Here is a 25,251-nt window from a genome sequence, read left to right on the forward strand (position 1 = left end):
CAGAAATAAGAAAAGAACAAAAACCTAGAACTCTACCTCCTACTGCCCAGGGGCTTTCTTAGGTAGCTTATAAGCTAGGAAATAGAATTTTGGCATCCCCCTGAAAAAGCAAAAGTTAATTAAAAAATAATTAGACTTACTGATTCTTCTCTACCCAATGCAGAAGTAAATAGCAAGGATGGAATAAAAATGGTTAATATAGACAATGTCTTTTATTATTCCCTAACATTCATGAAAGGGCTTGCTAGAACAAGATTCTCTTGGTGAATAGAAACAAAACAATAAAGAATATTTGTATTGAAACTGTTAAAGCATGAATCTCCAACCTGTCCTCTACCTCGTAGTCTAAACTCCATTGACCTCTACCTGTAACCATAGTTAATATTATGCATTACCAATGTTTAATGTTCTTGTCTCTCAGGACTATCCACTCATTTTTGAAGATAGAATGGACATTGTCTTTCACATGGTCAAAATTTAACTCTTGATCGGTTTTATAATTTCTTCAACACTTACTTATAAAAGCATAACAGCTAAAACAAGTTAATCATAAATTAATAACTTTAAGAAAATAAATTAATTTAAAAAAGAATATAGATATCCAACATTTCCTTGTAATACTCTTTGAAAGAAACTCTTCTGTTTATTCTGGCAAAACCCTGCTAATGTTTGAATTTGCACACCTGTGAATAATGCACACCTGTGGAGTAGCCAGGAGTCTATTTTATTTGGAAACTCAATCAGAGCCTCAAAAGATAATATGCATCTGTTTAATACATAGGAGTATATTTCATAAAGCCACTCATTCAGAGCCTCAGTGAATAATACACACCTCAGGAATAGTCAAAAGTCTGTTTTATATGGCCACATTTTCAGCGATTCACTGAGTGATACACTCGTGGGGAATCGTCAGGACACTTTCATATAAACGCTCATTGGAAGCCTCACTGAATAACGCAAACCTGTGAAATAGTCAGGAATCTATTTAATTTGATCACTCTTTTAGAGCCTCAGTGAACACACCTGGTGAACGGTGAGGAGTCTATTCATGTGACCACTCATTCAGAGACTCACAAAATAGTGCACAGCTGAAGAATTCTCAAGAGTCTATTTGGAATGACAATGCATTCGGTGACTCTGTGAAAAACACACACCTAGGGAATAGTGAGGAATCTATTCCAAATGGCCACATGTTCAGAGTCTCAGTGAATAATTCACACCTGGGGAGTAATCAGGGGCCTATTGCTTATGCCCACTCATTCAGCCCCTCAGTGAATAATGCACGTCTGTCAAGTACTGAGGGGTCTGTTTCATATGGCCACTCATTCCGAGCCTCACTGAATAGTACACATTTGGAAAAAGTCAGGAGTGTATTTCACATGGCCACTCATTCAGAGGCTCAGTGAATAATTCACACCTGTTGAGTACTCAGGAGTCTTTCTCATATGGCGAATCACTCAGAGCCTCACTGAATAATACACACGTTGGACATAGTCAGGATTCTGTTTAATGTGACCACTCATTATGAGCCTCAGTGAATAACGCATGTCTGTGGAGTACTGAGGAGACTAATTCATATCACTACCCATTCTGAGATTCCCTGAAGAATACACACCTCTAAAATAATCAGAAGTCTATTTCATGTGGCCATTCATTAAAACCCCAAAGAAATAATAAACAACTGGTGAATTGTCAGGAGTCTATTTCATATGGCAACTCAGAGAATCAGTGAATAATACACACATGAGGAATACTTAGTGAATATTAGGGGTCTATTTCTTATGGCCACTCAGAGCCTCAGTGAATAATGTACACCACGGTAATAGTCAGGAGCCTCTTTCATATGACCTCTGATTCACTATCTGACTGAATGATACACACCTAAAAATAATCAGGATTCTATTCCCTATGACCACTCATTCAGAGACTTACTGAATAATGCACAATGAAGCAATAGTCAGGAGTCTATTTCTTTTTTTTATTGCATTTTAAGTTTTGGGGTACCTGTGCAGAACATGCAAGACAGTTGCATAGGTACACAAATGGCAGTGTGTTTTGCTTCCTTTCTCCCCTTCACCCACATTTGGCATTTCTCCTCAGGCTATTCCTCCTTTGCTCCCACCCCCTGCTGGCCTTCCCCTTTTCCCCCGAATAGACCCCAGTGTTTAGTACTCCTCTCCCAGTATCCATGTGTTCTAGTTTTCATCACCGGCCTATGAGAATATGCGGTATTTCATTTTCTGTTCTTGGGTCACTTTGCTGAAAATGATGTTCTCCAGATTCATCCATGTCCCTACAAATGACACTCATCATTTCTGATTGCTGCATAACATTCCATGGTGTATATGTACCACATTTTCCCGATCCAGTCTATCATCAATGGGCATTGGGGTTGGTTCCAGGTCTTTGCTATTGTAAACAGTGCTGCAATGAACATTCATGTGCATGTGTCCTTATAGTAGAACTATTTATAGTCCTTTGCATATATACCCAGTAACGGGATTGCTGGGTCAAATGGAATTTCTATTTCTAAAGTCTTGAGGAATCGCCACACTGTCTTCCACAATGGTTGAACTAATTTACACTCCCACCAACAGTGTAAAAGTGTTCCTTTTTCTCCACATTCTCTCCAGCATCTGTTGTCTCCAGATTTTTTAATGATCGCCATTCTAACGGGCGTGAGATGGTACCTCAATGTGGTTTTGATTTGCATTTCTCTGATGACCAGTAATAATGAACATTTTTTCATATTATTGTTGGCCTCATATATGTCTTCTTTAGTAAAGTGTCTTTTCATATCCTTTGCCCATTTTTGAATGGGCTTGTTTGTTTCTTTTCTGTAAATCTGTTTGAGTTCTTTTTAAATTCTGGATATCAGCCCTTTGTCAGATGGGTAAACTGCAAAAATTTTTTCCCATTCTGTTGGTTGCCAATTCACTCTAGTGACCGTTTCTTTTGCCGTGCAGAAGCTGTGGAGTTTGATTAGGTCCCATTTGTCTATTTTGGCTTTTGTTGCCACTGTAACAAAAGTGTTTTGTTCATGAAGTCCTGGCCTACTCCTATGTTCTGGATGGTTTTTCCTAGATTTTCTTCCAGGGTTTTTATCGTGCCAGATCTTAGGTTTAAGTCTTTAGTCCATCTGGAGTTAATTTTAGTGTAAGGTGTCAGGAAGGGGTCCAGTTTCTGCCTTCTGCACATGGCTAGGCAGTTTTTATTCTTTCTCCATTGCTTGTTTTTGTCAGATTTATCAAAGATTGTATGGTTGTAGATATGTTGTGTTGACTCCGATGCCTCTGTTTTGTTCCATTGGTCTATATCTCTGTTTTGATACCAGTACCATGCTGCTTTGATTACGGTAGCCTTGTAGTATAGTTTGAAATCCGGTAGTGTGATGCCCCCCGCTGTGTTCTTTTTGCTTAGAATTGACTTGGCTATGTGGGCTCTCTTTTGGTTCCACATAAAGTTTATCGTGGTTTTTTCCAGTTCAGTGAAGAAAGGCAATGGTAGCGTTGATTCTGTAAATTACTTTGGGCAGTATAGCTATTTTCACGATATTAATTCTTCCTAACCATGAACATGGAATGTTTCTCCATCTGTTTGTGTCCTCTCTTATTTCGTTGAGCAGTGCTTTGTAGTTTTCCCTGAAGAGGTCCCTTACGTTCCTTGTCAGTTGTATTCCTAGGTATTTTATTCTTTTTGTAGCAATTGTAAATGGCAGTTCGTTCTTGATTTGGCTTTCTTTAAGTCTGTTATTGGTGTAGAGGAATGCTTGTGATTTTTGCACATTGATTTTATATCCTGAGACTTTGCTGAAGTTGCTTATCAGTTTCAGGAGTTTTTGGGCTGAGGTGATGTGGTCTTCTAGGTATACTATCATGTCCTCTGCAAATAGAGACAATGTGGCTTCCATCTTTCTTATTTGAATACACTTTATTTCTTTTTCTTGCCTGATTGCTCTGGCTAGAACTTCCAGTACTATATTGAATAGGAGTGGTGACAGAGGGCATCCTTTTCTAGTGCCGGATTTCAAAGGGAATGCTTCCAGTTTGTGCCCATTCAGTATGATATTGGCTGTTGGTTTGTCGTAAATAGCTTTTATTACTTTGAGATACATTCCATCTATACCAATTTTTTTGAGGGTTTTAGCATAAAGGGCTGTTGAATTTTGTCGAATGCCTTCTCTGCGTCAATTGAGATAATCATGTGGTTTTTGTTTTTGGTTCTGTTTATGTGATGAATTACATTTATAGACTTGCATATGTTGAACCAGCCTTGCATCCCCGGGATGAATCCTACTTGATCATGATGGATTAGTTTTTTGATGTGCTGTTGCAATCGCTTTGTAAGTATTTTATTGAAGATTTTTGAATCTATGTTCATCATGGATATTGGCCTTAAGTTTTCTTTTCTTGTTGAGTCTCTGCCGGGTTTTGGCATCAGGATGATATTGGTCTCATGAAATGATTTAGGAATGATTCCCACTTTTTTGGTTATTTGGAATAGTTTCAGAAGCAATAATGCCAGCTCCTCTTTGTGTGTCTGGTAGAATGCGGCTGTGAACCCATCTGGACCTGGGCTTTTTTTGTGTGGTAGGCTCTTAATTGCTGCCTTGACTTCTGACCTTGTTATTGGTCTATTTATAGTTTCAGCTTTCTCCTGGTTTAGGCTTGGGGTGACACAGGAGTCCAGGAATCTATCCATTTTTTCCAGGTTTATTAGTTCATGTGCATAGAGTTGTTTGTAATATTCTCTGATGATGGATTAAATTTCTGTGGAATCTTTGGTAATTTCCCCTTTATCATTTTTTATTGCATCTATTTGGTTGTTTTCACTTTTCTTTTTTATCAATCTGGCTAGTGGTTTGTCTATTTTGTTGATCTTTTCAAAAAAACAGCTCTTAAATTTATTGATTTTTTGAAGGGTTTTTCGTGTCTCTATCTCTTTCAGTTCTGCTCTGATCTTAGTTATTTCTTGTCTTTTTCTGGGTTTTGAGTTTTTTTGATCTTGCTCCTCTAGCTCTTTCAATTTTGACGATAGGGTGTCAATTTTGGATCTCTCCATTCTCCTCATATGGGCACTTATTGGTATATATTTTCCTCTAGAGACTGCTTTAAACGTGTTTCAGAGATTCTGGCATGTTGTGTCTTCGTTCTCATTGGTTTTGAAGAACTTCTTTATTTCTGCCTTCATTTCATTGTTTATCCAGTCAACATTCAAGAGCCAGTTGTTCAGTTTCCATGAAACTGTGCGGTATTGGGTTGGTTTCCTAATTCTGAGTTCTAACTTGATTGCACTATGGTCTGAGAGACTGTTTTTTATGATTTCAGTTGTTTTGCATTTGCTGAGGAGTTCTGTACTTCCAATTATGTGGTCAATTTTAGAGTAGGTGTGATGTGGTGCTGAGAAGAATGCATATTGTGTGGATTTGGGGTGGAGAGTTCTGTAGATGTCTATCAGGTTTGCTTGTTCCAGGTCTGAATTCAAGCCCTGGATATCCTTGTTGATATTCTGTCTGGTTGATCTATCTAATATTGACAGTTTAGTGTTAAAGTCTCCCACTTTTATTGTGTAGGAGTCTAAGTCTCTTTGTAAGTTGTTAAGAAGTTGCCTTATGTATCTGGGTGCTCCTATATTGGGTCCATATATGTTTAGGTTCGTTAGCTCTTCTTGTTGTATCAATCATTTTATCATTATGTAATGACATTCTTTGTTTCTTTTGATCTTTGTTGCTTTAAAGTCTATTTTATCAGAGATGAGAATTGTAACTCCTGCTTTTTGGCTCTCCATTTGCTTGGTAAATCTTCCTCCATCCCTTTATTTTGAGCCTTTGTGTATCTCTGCATGTGAGATGGGTGTCCTGAATACAGCATACTGATGGGTTTTGTTTTTTGTCCAATTTGCCAGTCTGTGTCTTTTGATTGGTGCATTTAGTCCATTTACATTTAGGGTTAATATTGTTATGTGTAGATTTGACACTGCCATTTTGATGCTAGCTGGCTGTTTTGCCCGTTAGTTGATGTAGATTCTTCATTATGTTGATGCTCTTTAGCATTTAGTGTGATTTTGGAATGGCTGGTACTGGTTGTTCCTTTCTATGTGTAGTGCCTCTTTCGGGAGCTCTTGTAAAGCAGGCCTGGTGGTGACAAAATCTCTGAGTACTTGCTTGTTCACAAAGGATTTTATTTTTCCTTCACTTCGGAATCTCAGTTTGGCTGGATATAAAATTCTGGGTTGAAATTTCTTTTCTTTAAGGACGTTGAATATTGGCCCCCACCCTCTTCTGGCTTGTAGAGTTTCTGCTGATAGATCTGCTGTGAGTCTGATGGGCTTCCCTTTGTGGGTGACCCGACCTTTCTCTCTGGCTGCCCTTAATAGTTTCTCCTTTATTTCAACCCTGGTGAATCTGACAATTATGTGTCTTGTGGCTGCTCTTCTTGTGGAATATCTTTGTGGTGTTTTCTGTGTTTCCTGCAATTGAGTGTTGGCCTGCCTTGCTTGGTGGGGAAAGTTTTCCTGAATAATATCCTGGAGAGTATTTTCCAGCTTGGATTTCTTCTCTTCATCACATTCCTGCACACCTATCAAACGTAGGTTAGGTCTCTTCACATAATCCCACATCTCTTGGAGACTTTGTTCATTTCTTCTTGGGCTTTTTTCTCTAACCTTGGTTTCTCGCTTTACTTCATTGAGTTGATCTTCGACTTCTGATATTCTTTCTTCTGCTTGGTCAATTCGGCTGTTGAAACTTGTGCATGCTTCGTGAAGTTCTTGTGTTGTGTTTTCAGCTCCTTCAATTCATTTGTATTCCTTTCTAAGTTATCCATTCTTGTTATTATTTCCTCGAATCTTTTTTCAAGGTTCTTAGTTTCTTTGCATTGATTTAAAACATGTTCTTTTAGCTCACAAAAGTTTTTCATTATCCACCTTCTGTAGTCTAATTCCGTCATTTCATCACAGTCATTCTCCGTCCAGCTTTGTTCCCTTGCTGGTGAGGAGTTTTGGTCCTTTGTAGGAGGCGAGGTGTTCTGGTTTTGGGTGTTTTTCTTGTTTTTGCGCTGGTTTCTTCCCATCTTTGTGGATTTATCCACCTGTAGTCTGAGTAGTTGCTGACTTTTTGATTGGTTCTCTGAGTGGACGCCCAGATTGTTGATGGTGACGTATTTTTATTACTTGGTTTTTCTTCTACCAGTCTAGCTTCTCCACTGTACGACTGCTGAGGTCCACTCCAGGTCCTGCTTGTCTGGGTTGCACCTATAGCGGCTGCGGAACAGTGAGGAATGCAACAGTTTCTTCTTCTGCTATCTTTGTCCCAGAATGATGCCTGCCCAATGTCAGTCTTCTGGATATAGAGGGGTCAGGGTGCTGCTTTAGTAGACAGTCTGTACTTTATAGGAGCTCAAGTGCTGAGCTGTGAGCTCTGTTGTTCATTCAGGGCTGTTAGGCTTCTACGTTTAATTCTGCTGCAGCAGAAGTCATACAAAAATCCCTTTTTATTCAGATGGTCTGTCTCAGGGGGTTGGTGATTTGTTTATGAGTGTCTGTCGCGCTGTCCTATCCAGTTAGGAGGCAGTCTAGTCACTATTTGCCTGCCTAGGCTCTGCCCTTCTGGTATGAGGTCCGTCCTATTGCTGTGGCTCTGCCCTGCTGCTGAGGTCTTTGCCCTGCTGCCACAAGCTACACCCTGCAGCAGTCTCTCTGTTGTGGCTGGTTGCCTCGGCTATGGCATGCTGCATCAACAATGGGAGTTTGCCTCTGTAGGGGTGGATTGCATCGGTAATGGTGGACGCCTCTCCCCCACTGAGCGGCACCGTTGTCGGTTCAGCTGTGCCCGTAGTGAAACTCTTCACCTGGAGCGTTTGCGATTGCAGTATTGTCTGTCCCACTGTGCTGGCCCAAACGCCGTTTCCCTGGAGTCTTTTGGCTTGGCTCACTGTCCAACTCCCGCTCAATGCCAATCTGCCCTCTCAAGTCTCAAACTGCCAGTTCAACAGGGCACCTGGACCAGTGCACTTTGTGCAGAGCACTGTGGAGCGCCGCTGCACCAGCCGCAGGCTTCACCAGCCAAAACCGCTGCCTAGTCGTCCCGCTTCTGTTTTATAACAGGAAATTTTTCCATTCTGTGGGCAACAAAAATTGCTCTGTAAATGCGGCCCTGACTCACCCTCTGCACGTTAACCAAGAGCTTCAATCCTGGGTTGTTGTCGCCGCGCCATCTTAAGTCTCCTCAGGGGTCTATTTCATATAACCTTTCATTCAGAGCTTCAGTGAATAATGAACACCTGTGGAGTACTCAGGACCCTGTTTAAGATAGCCACAAATTAAGCACCTCCCTGAATGATACACATCTGGTTGATAGTCAGGAGTCTATTTGATATGGACATTCATACAGAACATCTTTGAATAATGCACATGTGGGAAGTGATCACTAGTCCATTTCGTGTGGTGATTCGTTTAGAGAATCAATGAATAATGCACACCTGTAAAGTAAGATGGAGTCTACTTAATGCAGCCACTCTTTCAGTGTTTCAGTGAATAATATATATCTGGAAAGGTCAGGAATCTCTTTCATATGACCACTTGTTCAGGGCCTCAGTGAATAATACACCCCTCGGAAATTGTCAAGAGTCTTCTTCAAATGGCTACACATTCAGAGTCTCTTTAAATCATGCACACTTGTGGAATAGTCAGGAGTCTCTTTCTTATGTCCACTTATTCAGAGTCTCATTCAATAATACACACCTGAAAAAGTTTTTAGAGTCAACTTCATATAGACACTCATTTAGAGACTCAGTGAATAATGCAAACCTGGGGAATAGACACTAGTCTATTTTATATGGCCACTAAATCAAAGCCTGAGTGAGTAATGCAGAACTTTGGAATAGTGAGGAGTCTATTCCACAGGCCCACTTAATCACAGACCCAGGCAACAATATGCAACTGAGGATTAGTCAGGAATCTATTTCATATGGTCACCAACGCAAAGCCTCATTAAAAAGATACACACCCGTGGGATAGTCAGGAGGCTATTTAATATGGCCAAACTTTTAGAGCCTCAGTGAATAATGCATACCTGGGGAATACACAGGGCACGGTTACATATGGCCTGTCCTTCAGAACTTCACTGAATAACAAACACATGTAGAGTAGTCAGAAGTCTATTTCATAAAGCCACACACTATTACTCAGAGACTCACTGAATAATATACACCTGGGGAAAAGTCAGGATTCTATTTCGTATGGCCACTCATTCAGAGCCCAACCTAAGGAAGCACGCCTGGGGTGTATTCATGAGTCTCTTTTCTTTGGCCGCTCATTCAGAGCCTCATTGACTAATACACATCAAAGAAAAATTCAGGAGTGCATTTAACATGGCCACTCATTCAGAGTCTCAGTGAATCATCCATACCTAGGGAATGCTCAGGAGCCTATTTCATATAGACACTCATTCAGAGACTCATGGAATAATGCACACCTGCGAAATAGTCTGGAGTCTATTCGATATGATGGTTCATTCAGTGCCTCAGTGGAAAATGCACACCTGAGAAATAGTCAGGTGGCTATTTTATGTAGCCACTCATCCATACCCTTAGTATGTAATACACACCTGGGGAATAGTCAGGAGTCTATTTCATGTGGCCACTTATTCAGAAACTCACTGAATGATACACACCTGGGGAATAGTCAGAGTCCATGCCATATGCCTGCTCAATCAGAGCATTACTGAATGATGCACACCTGAATAATAGTCAGGATTCTATTACATATGACCACTGATTGAGAGCCTCATTGAATAATGCACACCCGGACATTAATCAGGAAGCTATGTAATATGAACACTCCTTCAGAGCCTCATTAAATAATAAACACCTGGAGAGAAATTTGGAGTCGCTTTCATATGGCCATTCATTCAGAGCATAAGTAAAGAATGCACACCTGTGGAGTGGCCAGGTGTTGATTTGCTTTGGCCACACATTCAGAACATCAGTGAATAATACACACCTGTGGTATAGTCAGGAGTCTATTTCACGAGGCCCCTCATTCAGAGGCTGAGTGAATAATAAACCCCTGGGGAATAGTCAAGAATCTATTACATATTGCCACGTATTCAGAGCCTCCGTGAATGATGCACACCTGGGAAATAGTCCAAAGTCTCTTTCCTATGGCCCCTTTTTCGAAGCCTCCCTGAATAACACACATTGGGGAGAGTCAGGAATCCGTTTCTTATGGCCACTCACTAAGCCTCCCAGAAAAGACTGCACACTTGGGAAATTGTCAGGAGTCTATTTCATATAGCAACTCATTGAGAACCTCAGTGAATAAGACACACCTGGGGAATAGTCAGGAGTGTATTTCCTTTTTTTTAAATTTATTGCATTTTAGGTTTGGGGGTACATGTGCAAAACATGCAGACAGTTGCATAGGTACACGCATGGCAGTGTGTTTGCTTCCTATCTCCCCTTCACCCACATTTGGCATTTCTCCCCAGGCTATCCCTCCTCACCTCCCCCTCCCACTGGCCCTCCCCACTTCCCCCAAATAGACCCCAGTGTTTTGTACTCTTCTCTCTGTGTCCATGGGTTCTCATTTTTCATCACCCACCTATGAGTGAGAATATGCGGTGTTTCATTTTCTGTTCTTGTGTCAGTTGCTGAGGATGATGTTCTCCAGATTCATCCATGTCCCTACAAACGACACAAACTCAACATTTCTCATTGCTGCATAATATTCCATGGTGTATATGTGCCACATTTTTCGAATCCAGTCTATTATCAATGGGCACTTGGGTTGATTCCAGGTCTTTGCTATTGTAAACAGTGCTGCAATGAACATTCGTGTACATGTGTCCTTATACTAGAACGATTTACAGACTTTTGGATATATACCCAGTAATGGGATTGCTGGGTCAAATGAAATTTCTATTTCCTTGAGGAATCGCCACACTGTCTTCCACAATGGTTGAACTAATTTACACTCCGACCAACAGTGTAAAAGTGTTCCTTTTTCTCCACATCCTCTCCAGCATCTGTTGTCTCCAGATTTTTTAATGATCGCCATTCTAACTGGCATGAGATGGTATCTCAATGTGGTTTTGATTTGCATCTCTCTGATGACCAGTGACGATGAGCATTTTTTCATATGATTGTTGGCCTCATATATGTCTTCTTTCGTAAAGTGTCTTTTCATATCCTTTGCCCACTTTTGAATGGGCTTGTTTGGTTTTTTCTGTAAATCAGTTTGAGTTCTTTGTAAATTCTGGATATCAGCCCTTTGTCAGATGGGTAGACTGCGAAAATTTTTTCCCATTCTGTTGGTTGCCGATCCACTCTAGTGACTGTTTCTTTTGCCGTGCAGAAGCTGTGGAGTTTGATTAGGTCCCATTTGTCTATTTTGGCTTTTGTTGCCAAGGCTTTTGATGTTTTGTTCATGAAGTCCTTGCCTACTCCTATGTCCTGGATAGTTTTGCCTAGATTTCCTTCTACGGTTTTTATGGTGCCAGGTCTTATGTTTAAGTCTTTAATCCATCTGGAGTTAATTTTAGTGTAAGGTGTCAGAAAGGGGTCCAGTTTCTGCTTTCTGCACATGGCTAGCCAGTTTTCCCAACACCATTTGTTAAACATGGAATCCTTTCCACATTGCTTGTTTTCGTCAGGTTTATCAAAGATTGTATAGTTGTATGTATGTTGTGTTGCCTCTGGTGCCTCTGTTTTGTTCCATTGGTCTATATCTCTGTTTTGGTACCAGTACCATGCTGTTTTGATTACTGTAGCCTTGTAGTATAGCCTGAAATCTGGCAGTATGATGCCCCCCGCTGTGTTCTTTTTGCTTAGAATTGACTTGGCTATGCGGGCTCTCTTTTGGTTCCATATGAAGTTCATGGTGGTTTCTTCCAGTTCTGTGAAGAAAGTCGATGGTAGCTTGATGGGATAGCGTTGATTCTGTAAATTACTTTGGGCAGTATAGCCATTTTCACGATATTAATTCTTCCTAACCATGAACATGGAATGTTTCTCCATCTGTTTGTGTCCTCTCTGATTTCGTTGAGCAGTGGTTTGTAGTTCTCCTTGAAGAGGTCCCTGACATTCCTTGTGAGTGTTATTCCAAGGTATTTTATTCTTTTTGTAGCAATTGCGAATGGCAGTTCGCTCTTGATTTGGCTTTCTTTAAGTCTGTTATTGGTGGAGACGAATGCTTGTGATTTTTGCACATTGATTTTATATCCTGAGACTTTGCTGAAGTTGCTTATCAGTTTCAGGAGTTTTTGGGCTGAGGCGATGGGGTCTTCTAGGTATACTATCATGTCGTCTGCAAATAGAGACAAATTGGCTTCCACCTTTCCTATTTGAATACCCTTTATTTCTTTTCCTTGCCTGATTGCTCTGGCTAGAACATCCAGTACTATATTGAATAGGAGTGGTGAGAGAGGGCATCCTTGTCTAGTGCCAGATTTCAAAGGGAATGCTTACAGGTTTTGCCCATTCAGTATGATATTGGCTGTAGGTTTGTCATAAATAGCTTTTATTATTTTGAGATACGTTCCATTGATACCAAGTTTATTGAGGGTTTTTAGCATAAAGGGCTGTTGAATTTTGTCAAATGCCTTCTCTGCATCAATTGAGATAATCATGTGGTTTTTGTTTTTGGTTCTGTTTATGTGGTGAATTACGTTGATAGACTTGCGTATGTTGAACCAGACTTGCATCCCCGGGATGAATCCTACTTGATCATGATGAATAAGTTTTTTGATTTGCTATTGCAATCGGCTTGCCAATATTTTATTGAAGATTTTTGCATCTATGTTCATCATGGATATTGGCCTGAAGTTTTCTTTTCTCTTTGGGTCTCTGCCGGGTTTTGGTATCAGGATGATGTTGGTCTCATAAAATGATTTGGGAAGGATTCCCTCTTTTTGGATTGTTTGAAATAGTTTTAGAAGGAATGGTACCAGCTCCTCCTTGTGTGTCTGGTAGAATTCGGCTGTGAACCCGTCTGGACCTGGGCTTTTTTTGTGTGGTAGGATCTTAATTGCTGCCTCAACTTCAGACCTTGTTATTGGTCTATTTATAGTTTCAGCTTCCTCCTGGTTTAGGCTTGGGAGGACACAGGAGTCCAGGAATTTATCCATTCCTTCCAGGTTTACTAGTTTATGCGCATATAGTTGTTTGTAATATTCTCTGATAATGGTTTGAATTTCTGTGGAATCTGTGGTGATTTCCCCTTTATCATTTTTTATTGCATGTATTTGGTTGTTCTCTCTTTTTTTTTTAATCAATCTGGCTAGTGGTCTGTGTATTTTGTTGATCTTTTCAAAAAACCAGCTCTTGGATTTATTGATTTTTTGGAGGGTTTTTCGTGTCTCAATCTCCTTCAGTTCAGCTATGATCTTAGTTATTTCTTGTCTTCTGCTGGGTTTTGAGTGTTTTTGATCTTGCTCCTCTAGCTCTTTCAATTTTGACGATAGGGTGTCAATTTTGGATCTCTCCATTCTCCTCATATGGGCACTTATTGCTATATACTTTCCTCTAGAGACTGCTTTAAATGTGTCCCAGAGGTTCTGGCACGTTGTGTCTTCATTCTCATTGGTTTTGAAGAACTTCTTTATTTCTGCCTTCATTTCGTTGTTTACCCAGTCAATATTCAAGAGCCAGTTGTTCAGTTTCCATGAAGCTGTGCAGTTCTGGGTCTGTTTCTGAATTCTGAGTTCTAACTTGATTGCACTATGGTCTGAGAGGCTGTTTGTTATGATTTCAGTTGTTTTGCATTTGCTGAGCAGTGCTTTACTTCCAATTATGTGGTCACTTTTAGAGTAGGTATGATGTGGTGCTGAGAAGAATGTATATTCTGTGGATTTGGGGTGGAGAGTTCTGTAAATGTCTATCAGGTTTGCTTGCTCCAGGTCTGAGTTCAAGCCCTGGATATCCTTGTTGATTTTCTGTCTGGTTGATCTGTCTAATATTGACAGTGGGGTGTTAAAGTCTTTGACTATAATTATGTGGGAGTCTAAGTCTATTTGGAAGTCTTTAAGAACTTGCCTTATGTATCTCATGCTCCTGTGTTGGGTCCATATATGTTTCGGATCGTTAGCTCTTCTTGTTTTATCGATCCTTTTACCATTATGTAATGGCCTTCTTTGTCTATTTTGATCTTTGTTGCTTTAAAGTCTATTTTATCAGAGATGAGAATTGCAACTCCTGCTTTTTTTGCTCTCCATTTGCTTCGTAAATGTTCCTCCATCCCTTTATTTTGAGCCTTTGTGTAACCTTGCATGTGAGATGGCTTTTCTGGATACAGTGCACTGATGGGTTTTGGATTTTTATCCAATTTGCCAGTCTGTGTCTTTTGATTGGTGCATTTAGTCCATTTACATTTAGGGTTAGTATTGGTATGTGTGAATTTGATACTGCCATTTTGATGCTAGCTGGCTGTTTTGCGCATTAGTTGTTGTAGATTCTTCATTATGTTGATGCCCTTTAGCAATTAGTGTGATTTTGGAATGGCTGGTACTTGTTCCTTTCTATGTGTAGTGCCTCTTTCAGGAGCTCTTGTAAAGCAGGCCTGGTGGTGACAAAATCTCTGAGTACTTGCTTGTTCACAAAGGATTTTATTTTTCCTTCACTTCTGAAGCTCAGTTTGGCTGGATATGAAATTCTGTGTTGAAAGTTCTTTTCTTTATGGATGTTGAATATTGGCCCCCAATCTCTTCTGGCTTGTAGTGTTTCTGCCGAGAGATCTGCTGTGAGTCTGATGGGCTTCCCTTTGTGGGTGACTCGACCTTTCTTTCTGGCTGCCCTTAGTATTTTCTCCTTTATTTCAACCTTGTTGAATCTGACGATTATGTGCCTTGGGGTTGCTCTTCTTGCAGAATATCTTTGTGGTGTTCTCTGTATTTCCTGTAACTGAGTGTTGGCCTGTCTTGCTAGGTGGGGGAAATTTTCCTGGATGATGTCCTGAAGAGTATTTTCCAGCTTGGATTCATTCTCTTCGTCACATTCTGGTACGCCTATCAAACGTAGATTAGGTCTCTTCACATAGTCCCACATTTCTTGGAGACTTTGTTCATTCCTTTTTGCACTTTTTTCTCTGATCTTTGTTTCTCGTTTTATTTCATTTAGTTGATCTTCGACTTCAGATATTCTTTTTTCTGCTTGGTCAATTCGGCTATTGAAACTTGTGCATGCTTCGCGAAGTTCTCGTATTGTGTTTTTCATCTCCTTTAATTCATTCATATTCCTCTCTAAGTTATCCATTCTTGTTATCATTTCCTCGAATCTTTTTTCAAGGTTCTTAGTTTCTTTGCATTGATTCGAAACATGTTCTTTTAGCTCACAAAAGTTTCTCATTATCCACCTTCTGAAGTCTAATTCCGTCATTTCGTCACAGTCATTCTCCATCCAGCTTTCTTCCCTTGCTGGTGAGGAGTTTTGGTCCTTTCTAGGAGGAGAGGTGTTCTCGTTTCGGGTGTTTTCCTTCTATTTGTGCTCGTTTTTTCCCATCTTTGTGGATATATCCACCTGTCGTCTGTGTAGTTGCTGACTTTTCAGTTGGGTCTCTGGGTGGACCCCCAGATTGTTGTTGATGAAGTATTTCTATTACTTGGTTTTCCTTCTACCAGTCTAGCCCCTTCGCTGTACGACTGCAGAGGTCCACTCCAGGCCCTCCTTGTCTGGGGTACACCTATAGCAGCTGCGGAACAGTAGGGATGCTACTAGTTTCTTTTTCTGCTATCTTTGTCCCAGAATGATGCCTGCCAAATGTCAGTCTTTTGGATAAAAAGGGGTCAGGGAGCTGCTTGAGGAGACAGTCTGTACTTTATAGGAGCTCAAGTGCTCAACTGTGAGCTCTGTTGTTCATTCAGGGCTGTTAGGCTGCTATGTTTAATTCTGCTGCAACAGAACTCAACAAAAGCCCTTTTTTTCTCAGCTGCTCTTCCTGAAGGGGTTGGGGCTTTATTTTTGAGTGTCTGCTGGGTTTTCCTGCCCAGCTAGGAGGCAGTCTTGTCCTGCCGAGGCTCCACCCTGCTGGTGTGAGGTTCACCCTGTTTCTGCAGGCTCTGCCCTTCTGCTGTGGGCTCCTCCCTGCAGCCGCAGGCTCTTTATTGTACCGGGTTGCCTCGGCAACGGCAGGCTTCGTCAGCAAAGGGCGTGTACCTCAGTAGGGGCTAATTGCCTCGGTAATGGCGGACGCCCCTCCCGCACTGAGCTGCGCCTTATGGTAATCTCCCAACACGAGCGTTTGGAATCCCATTTTTTTCTCGCACTGCGCTACCCCTAATGCTTTGTCCTGGGCTGGCTCACTGTTCAAGTCCCATTTAGTCTCAAGCTCAGCCCTCTCAGGTCTCAGGTTGCCAGTTCAACAGGGCACCCGGAACAGTGCGCTTTTGTGCGGACCTCTGTGGAGCGCCTCTGCGCTTCGGCGCAGGCCGCAGCCGCACCGGCTGCTGGCTACACCAGTCAAGATCTCTGGCTGGCGTCCCGCGTTTGTTTTATATGTGGGAATTTTCCCGTTCTGTGGGCAACAAAGGTCCTTCTGGAAATGCGTCCCTGACTCTCCTTCTCCGCGCATCCAGCAAGAGCCTCAATCCTGGGTTGTTTTCACAGCACCATCTTGAGTCGTCCACAATCAGGAGTGTATTTCAATTAAGCACACACTAAGAGGCTCAGTGAATTATACCCAACTGGAGAAGGATCAGGAGTCAATTTTATTTGGCCCCTCACTGAGCGCTTCATTGAATAATGCACTCCTGTGGAATAGTCAGGAGCCTAATTGATATAGCTACTCATTCAGAGCCTCTGTGAATACTATGCACCTTGGGGATATTTAGGTGTCTATTTTATATTACCACTGATTCAACGCATTAGTAAATAATTCATATTATACCTGGGTAGTACTCAGCAATCTATTTCATATGGCCACAAATGCCTCACCTCAGTGAATAATGCACTCCAGGGGAATAGTCAGGATTCTATTTCTTATGGACACTCATTCAGAACTTCACTGAATAATGCACACATTTGGAATAGTGAGGATTTTGTTTCATATGGCCACTCATTCAGAGCCTGACTGAATAGTACACACCTGTGGAATAGTCAGGAGACTCTTTTATATAGCCACTCTTTCACAACCTCAATGAATATTACACACTTGTGATATAGTCGGGAGTCTATTTCTTATGGCCACTTATTCAGAGCCTCATTGAATAATGCACACCAGGTATAAGGAGACTATTTCATATGGAAACTCATTCAGAACCTCACTGAATATTACATGCCTGGGTATTTCTCAGGAGTCCATGTCGTATGGCCACTCTTTCACAGCCTCACAGAATAACGCCCACCTGCAGAACAGTCAGAAGTCTCTTTCTTTTGGCCACTCATTGAGAGCCCCACTAAATGTACATGCCTGGGCAAATAGTCAGGATTCTGATTTATCTTCACATTCAGAGTCTCACTGAATAATGCACACCTGTGGAATAGTCAGGAGTCTTTTTCATGTAGCCGCATATTCAGAACCTCAGTTAATGTGGCCTCTCATTCAGAGTGTCGCTGAATAATGTGGAGTAGTCAGGAGTCTATTTTATGTAGCCACATATTTAGAGCCTCAGTGACTAATACACACTTCTGAGATAGTAAAAATTTCAATTACTATGGCCACTTATTCTGAGCCTCAAAGAATAAGACACACCTGTAGAATAATTTGGAGTCTATTTCCAATGAACATTCATTCAGAGCCTCAGTGAATAATACACACCTGTGGAGTAGCCAGAAGTCTATTTTATTTGGACACTCAATCATAGCCTCAGTAGATAACATGCATCTGTTTAATAGATAGATGTCTATTTCATATGGCCAGTCATTCAGAGCCTCAGTGAATAATACACACGTGGGAAATTGTCAAGAGTCTCTTTTATATGGCCGCTCTTTAAGCGGCTCACTGAGTGATACACACGTGGGGAATCGTCAGGACACTTTCATATAAACGCTCATTGGGAGCCTCACTGAATAACGCAAACCTGTGGAATAGTCAGGAATCTATTTCATCACTCTTTTAGAGCCTCAGTGAATAATACACACCTGGGGAGGGTGAGGAGTCTATTTCATGTGACCACTCATTCAGAGCCTCACAGAATAGTGCACAGCTGGAGAATTCTCAAGAGTCTATTTGGAATGGCAATGCATTCAGAGACTCTGAAAAACACACACCTAGGAAATAGTGAGGAATCGATTTCAAATGGCCACATATTCATAGCCTCAGTGAATAATCCACACCTGGGGAGTAATCAGGGGCCTATTGCTTATGCCTACTCATTTAGCCCCTCAATGAATAATGCACGTCTGTCAAGTACTGAGGGGTCTGTTTCATATGGCCACTCATTTCAAGCCTCACTGAATAGTACACGTTTGGTAAAAGTCAGGAATGTATTTCACATGGCCACTCATTCAGAGGCTCAGTGAATAATTCACACCTGTTGAGTACTCAGGAGTCTTTCTCATATGGCAAGTCATTCAGAGCCTCACTGAACGGCACACACCTTGGACATAGTCAGGATTCTGTTTAATATGACCACTCATTATGAGACTTAGTGAATAACGCTTGTCTGTGAAGTACTGAGAAGACTAATTCATATCACTCCCCATTCTAAGATTCCCTGAATAATACACACCTCTAAAATAATCAGAAGTTTATTTCATGTTGACACTCATTAGGACCCCAAAGAAATAATACACAACTGGTGAACTGTCAGGAGTCTATTTCATATGGCCACTCATAGAATCAGTGAATAATGCACAAATAAGGTATACTTAGTGAATATTAGGGGTCTATTTCTTATGGCCACTCAGAGCCTCAGTGAATAATGTACACCACGGTAATTATCAGGAGCCTCTTTCATATGACCTCTGATTCACTATCTCACTGAATGATACACACCTGGGGAATCGTTAGGATTCTATTTTCTATGACCACTCATTCAGAGCCTTACTGAATAATAGACAATGAAGCAATAGTCAGGAGTTTATTTTATATGGCCTCTCATTCATAGCTTCAGTGAATAATGAACACCTGTAGAGTAGTCAGGCCCCTATTAAAGCTAGCCACAAATTAAGCATCTCCCTGATTGATACACACATTGTTGATAGTTAATTGCTGCCTTAACTTCAGACCTTATTATTGGGCTATTCAAAGTTTCAGTTTCCTCCTGGTTTAAGCTTGGGAGGTCACAGGTGTCCAGGAATTTACCCATTTCTTCCAGGTTTACTAGTTTATGTGCATAGAGTTGTTTGTAATATTCTCTGATGATTGTTTGAATTTCTGTGGAATCTGTGGTGATTTTTCATTTATCATTTTTTATTGCATATATTTGGTTGTTCTCTCTTTTATTTCTTATCAATCTGGCTAGTGGTTTGTCTATTTTGTTGATCTTCTCAAAAAATCAGCTCTTGGATTTATTAATTTTTTGAAGGGTTTTTCGTGTCTTTATCTCCTTCATTTCTGCTCTGATCTTAGTTATTTCTTGCCTTCTGCTAGGTTTTGAGTCTTTTTGATCTTGCTCCTCTAGCTTTTTCAATTTTGATAATAGGGTGTCAATTTTGAATTTCTCCACTCTTCTCATATGGGCACTTATTGCTATATATTTTCCTCTGGAGACTGCTTTGAATGAGTCCCAGAGATTCTGGTATGTTGTGTCTTCGTTCTCATTGGTTTCGATGAACTTCTTTATTTCTGCCTTCATTTCATTGTTTATCCAATCAACATTCAAGAGCCAGTTGTTCAGTTTCCATGAAGCTGTGTGGTTCTGAGTTAGTTTTTGAATTCTTAGTTCTAACTTGATTGCACTATGGTCTGAGAGACTGTGTGTTATTATGTCAGTTGCTTTGCATTTGCTGAGGAGTGCTTTACTTCCAATTATGTGGTCAATTTTGGAGTAGGTGTGATGTGGTGCTGAGAAGTATGTATATTCTGTGTATTTGGGGTGGGGGGTTTTGTAAATGCCTATCAGGTTTGCTTGTTCCATGTCTGAGTTCAAGTCCTGGATATTCTTGTTAATTTTTTGTCTGGTCGATCTGTCTAATATTGACAGTGGAGGGTTAAAGTCTTTGATTATTATTGTGTGGGAGTCTAAGTCTCTTTGTAGATCATTAAGAACTTGCCTTATATATCTGGGTGCTCCTGTATTGGGTCCATATATATTTAGGATTGTTAGCTCTTCTTGTTGTATCAATCCTTTGACCATTATGTAATGACCTTCTTTTTCTCTTTTGATCTTTGTTGCTTTAAGTCTATTTTATCAGAGATGAGAATTGCAACTTCTGCTTTTTTTTTTGCTCTCCATTTGCTTGGTAAATCTTCGTCCATCCCTTTACTTAGAGCCTTTGTGTATGCTTGCATGTGAGATGGGTTTCCTGAATACAACACACCGATGGGTTTTGGCTTTTTATCCAATTTGCCAGCCTGTGTCTTTTGATAGGTGCATTTAGCCCATTTAAATTTAGGGTTAATATTTTCATGTGTAAATTTGATACTGCCATTATGATGCTAGCTGGCTGTTTTGCCCCTTAGTTGGTGCAGATTATTTTTTTTATGCTCTTTAGCATTTGGAATGTTTTTGGAATGGCTTTTACTGGTAGTTTGTTTCTATGTGTAGTGCCTCTTTTAGGAGCTCTTGTAAAGCAGGCCTGGTGGTGACAAAATCTCTGAGTACTTGCTTGTTCACAAAGGATTTTATTTTTTCTTCACATATGAAGCTCAGTTTGGCTGGATATAAAATTCCGGGTCGAAAGTTCTTTATTTTAAGGATGTTGAATATTGGTCCCCACTCTCTTCTGGCTTGTAGAGTTTCTGCCAAGAGATCTGCTGTGAGTCTGATGGGCTTCCCTTTGTGGGTGACCCGACCTATCTCTCTGGCTGCCCTTAGTATTTTTTCCTTCATTTCAACCCTGTTGAATATGATGATTATTTTCCTTCGGGTTGCTCTTCTTGTGGAATATCTTTGTGGTGTTCTCTGTATTTGCTGGACTTGAGTATTGGCCTGTATTGCTAGGTTGGGGAAATTTTTCTGGATAATATTTTGAAGAGTATTTTCCAGCTTGAATTCATTCTCTTCATCACATTCTGGTACACCTATCAAATGTAGGTTAGGTCTCTTCACATAATTCCACATTTCTTGGAGACTTTGTTCATTCCTTTTTGCTCTTTGTTCTCTAATCTTGGTTTCTCCTTTTATTTTATTGAGTTAATCTTCGACTTCTGATATTTTTTCTTCTGCTTGGTCCATTCGGCTGTTGAAACTTGTGCATGCTTCGCGAAGTTCTCGTGTTGTGTTTTTCAGCTCCTGCAATTTGTTTATATTCCTCTCTAAGTTGTACATTCTTGTTATCATTTCCTCGAATCTTTTTTCAAGTCTTTTTTCAAGGTTCTTAGTTTTTTTTGCATTGATTTAGTACATGTTCTTTTAGCTCACGGAAGTTTCTCATTATCCACCTTCTGAAGTCTGATTTCGTCATTTCATCACCCTCATTCTCCGTCCAGCTTTGTTCCCTTGCTGGCGAGAAGTTTTGGTCCTTTGTAGGATGTGAGGTGCTTTGGTTTTCGGTGTTTTCCTCCTTTTTGCGCTGGTTTCTTCTTATCTTTGTTGGTTTATCCTCCTGTGGTCTGAGTAGTTGCTGACTTTTCGGTTGGTTCTCTGAGTGGACGCCCAGATTGTTGACGGTGAAGTATTTCTGTTGCTTAGTTTTGTTTCTAACTGTCTAACCCCTCTGCTGTATGACTGCTGAGGTCCACTTCAGGCCCTGCTTGTCTGGGGTACACCTGTAGCAGCTGCACAACAGTGAGGGATGCTACCAGTTTCTTCTTTTGCTATCTTTGTCCCAGAATGCTGCCCACCAAATATCAGTCTGATCAGTCTTTTTTGAGGTGACTCTGGATATTCCGGGGTCAGGGAGCTGCTTGAGGAGATGGTCTGTACTTTATAGGAGCTCGAGTGCTGTGCTGTGAGCTTTGTTGTTCCTTGAGCACTGTTCAGCAGATACTTTTAAGTCTGCTGCAGCAGAACTCGTAAAACTCTTTTTTTAACTTTAGATGCTCTGTCTCGGGGCGTTAGGGCTTTCTTTATGAGTATCCGTTGCACTTTCCTGCCCAGCTAGGGGGTAGTCTAGTCACTATTTGTATGCCGAGGCTCCGCCCTGTTGTTGACTCCACCCTACTGTGGCGGGCTCTGCTCTGTTGCCTTGGGCTTCCCCCTGTTCCTGAGGGCTCCTCCCTACTGTCGTGTGCTCCATTCTGTTGCTTCTGTATCGGCAGAGTCTCTCTGTTATGGCAGGTTGCCTTGACAATGGCAGGCTGCGACAGCAATGGAAGTATACTTCTGTAGGGATGGATTGCCTCGGCTATGGGGGACGCTTCTCCTATTTCCAAGCTGCACTGTTCAGGACTCAGTTGCATCCCCAATGAAACTCTCAACCCCGGGCAAATAAAATCGCCACCCTGCATGTCACTGTCGGGTGGGACCTGCTGAGCCTGGTCACCTGGCTCGTCGCCTCAGAGCCAATCTTTTTTCCTTTCCTAAGTTGAAAGGTTGACTCTTTCCCAGGTATTTCTGTCGCCCACTGATTGGGGACCGGGATCCATGTGATCTCCCATGCAGCGACACACTGTGCCGGCTTAAATGTTGCCTCCCAGGAATCTCCTGGACTGGGTTACTGTCCAAGTCCGTTCAATGAGATGGATATGCTAATCTGCCCTCCCAAATTTCAGATTGCCAGTTTAACAGGGCATCCAGACCAGTGCACCTTGTGCAGAGTGCCACTGCACTGCTGTGCTGGCCGCAATGGCAGTGCCAGCTGAGAAAGGCGTGGCAGCACTCCGTGTCTCTCCTCCACTTGGGAATCCCCCATTTTGTGGGCAACAAAAATCTGTCTCAAAATGCGGCTTTAACTCACCCTCTGAGCCTTCACTGAGAGCTGCAATCATGAGCTGCTGCAATCCCAAGCTTCTCCTACCCCGCCATCTTGAAGAGTCCTCATTAGAAGTCTATTTCTTATTGCCACTTAGAGCCTCAGTGAATAATGTACACCACGGTAATAGTCAGGAGCCTCTTTCATATGACCTCTGATTCACTATCTCACTGAATGATACACACCTGGGGAATCGTCAGGATTCTATTCCCTATGACCACTCATTCAGAGCCTTACTGAATAATGCACAATGGAGAAATAGTCAGGAGTCTATTTCATATGGCCTTTCATTCAGAGCTTCAGTGAACAATGAATACCTGTGAAGTAGTCAGGACCCTATTTAAGATAGCCATAAATTTAGCACCTGCCTGAATGATACACACCTAGTTGATAGGAGTCTATTTGATACGGACATTCATACAGAACATCTTTGAATAATGAACATGTGGGAAATAATCACTAGTCTATTTCGTGTGGTGATTCGTTTAGGGAATCAATGAATAATGCACACCTGTGGAGTAAAACAGAGTCTATTTCATACGGCCACTCTTTCACTGTTTCAATGAATAATATATATCTGGAAAGGTCAGGAATCTCTTTCATATGACCACTCGTTCAGGGCCTCAGTGAATAATACACCCCTGGGAAATTGTCAAGAATTTACTTCAAATGGCTACACATTCAGAGTCTCTGTAAATAATGCACACTTGTGGAATTGTCGAGAGTCTCTTTCTTATGCCCACTTATTCAGAGTCTCATTCAATAATACACACCTGGGGAAGAGTTTAGTGTCGACTTCATATAGCCACTCATATAGAGCCTCGGTGAATAATGCACACCTGGGGAATAGACACTAGTCTATTTTATATGGCCACTAAATCAAAGCCTGAGGGAGTAATGCACAACTTTGGAATAGTGAGCGGTCTATTCTATAGGCTCACTTAATCACAGTCTTAGTCAATAATACACACCTGATGATTAGTCAGAAATCTATTTCATGTGATCACTAATGCAAAGCCTCATTAAAAAGATACACACCCGTGGAAAAGTCAGGAGGCTATTTCATAAGGCCAAACTTTCAGAGCCTCAGTGAATAATGCATACCTGGGGAATACACAGGACGCGGTTACATATGGCCTGTCCTTCAGAACTTCACTGAATAACAAACACATGTAGAGTAGTCAGAAGTCTATTTCAGAATGCCACACACTCAGAGACTCACTGAATAATGTACACCTGGGGGAAAGTCAAGATTCTATTTCGTGTGGCCACTCATTCAGAGCCCAACCTAAGGAAGCACGCCTGAGGTGTATTCACGAGTCTCTTTTCTTTGGTTACTCATTCAGAGCCTCATTGAACAATACACATCTACAAATATGTCAGAAGTGCATTTCAAATGGCCACTCATTCAAAGTCTCAGTGGATCATACATACCTGAGGAATACTCAGGAGTCTATTTCATATAGCCACTCATTAGGAGACTCACGGAATAATGCACTCCTGTGAAATAACCTGGAGTCTATTTGATATAATGGTTCATTCAGTGCCTCAGTGGAAAATGCACCCCTGAGAAATATTCAGGTGGCTATTTTTTGTAGCCACTCATCCATACCCTTAGTAAGTAATACACACCTGGGGAATACTCAGAAGTCTATTTCATGTGGCCACTTATTCAGAAACTCACTGAATGATACAAACCTGGGGAATAGTCAAAGTCCATGCCATATGGCCGCTCAATCAGAGCATTACTGAATGATGCACACCTGGATAATAGTCAGGATTCTATTTTATATGACCACTGATTGAGAGCCTCATTGAATAATGCACCCCCAAGCATTAATCAGGAGGCTATGTCATATGAACACTCCTTCAGAGCCTCAGTGAATAATACACACCTAGGGAATACTCAGGAGTCTATTACATAGGCCCTCTCATTCAAAGCCTCACTGAACAACGCACACCTGTTGAGTACTCAGGAGTCTAATTCATATGGCCACTCATTCAGCACCTCACTGAATGATACACACGTGGGGAATAGCCCGGATTCTCTTTAATATGAAGACCCACTATGAGTCTGGCTGAATTATGTACGCCTTGGAATCCTGAGGAGTCTATTTTCTATCGACCCCATTTCGGAGTTTAACAAAAAAAATAACACGTGCAGAATTGTAAGGAGTAAATTTTGTACGACCCCTCATTCAGAGCCTCATTGGATAATGTACACCTGGAGAGAAATTTGGAGTTGCTTTCATATGGTCATTCATTCAGAGGATAAGTAAAGAATGCACACCTGTGGAGTGGCCAG

This window comes from Callithrix jacchus, chromosome 22 (assembly GCF_049354715.1).
Source record: "Callithrix jacchus isolate 240 chromosome 22, calJac240_pri, whole genome shotgun sequence".
In the NCBI taxonomy this organism is placed as follows: Eukaryota; Metazoa; Chordata; class Mammalia; order Primates; family Cebidae; genus Callithrix; species Callithrix jacchus.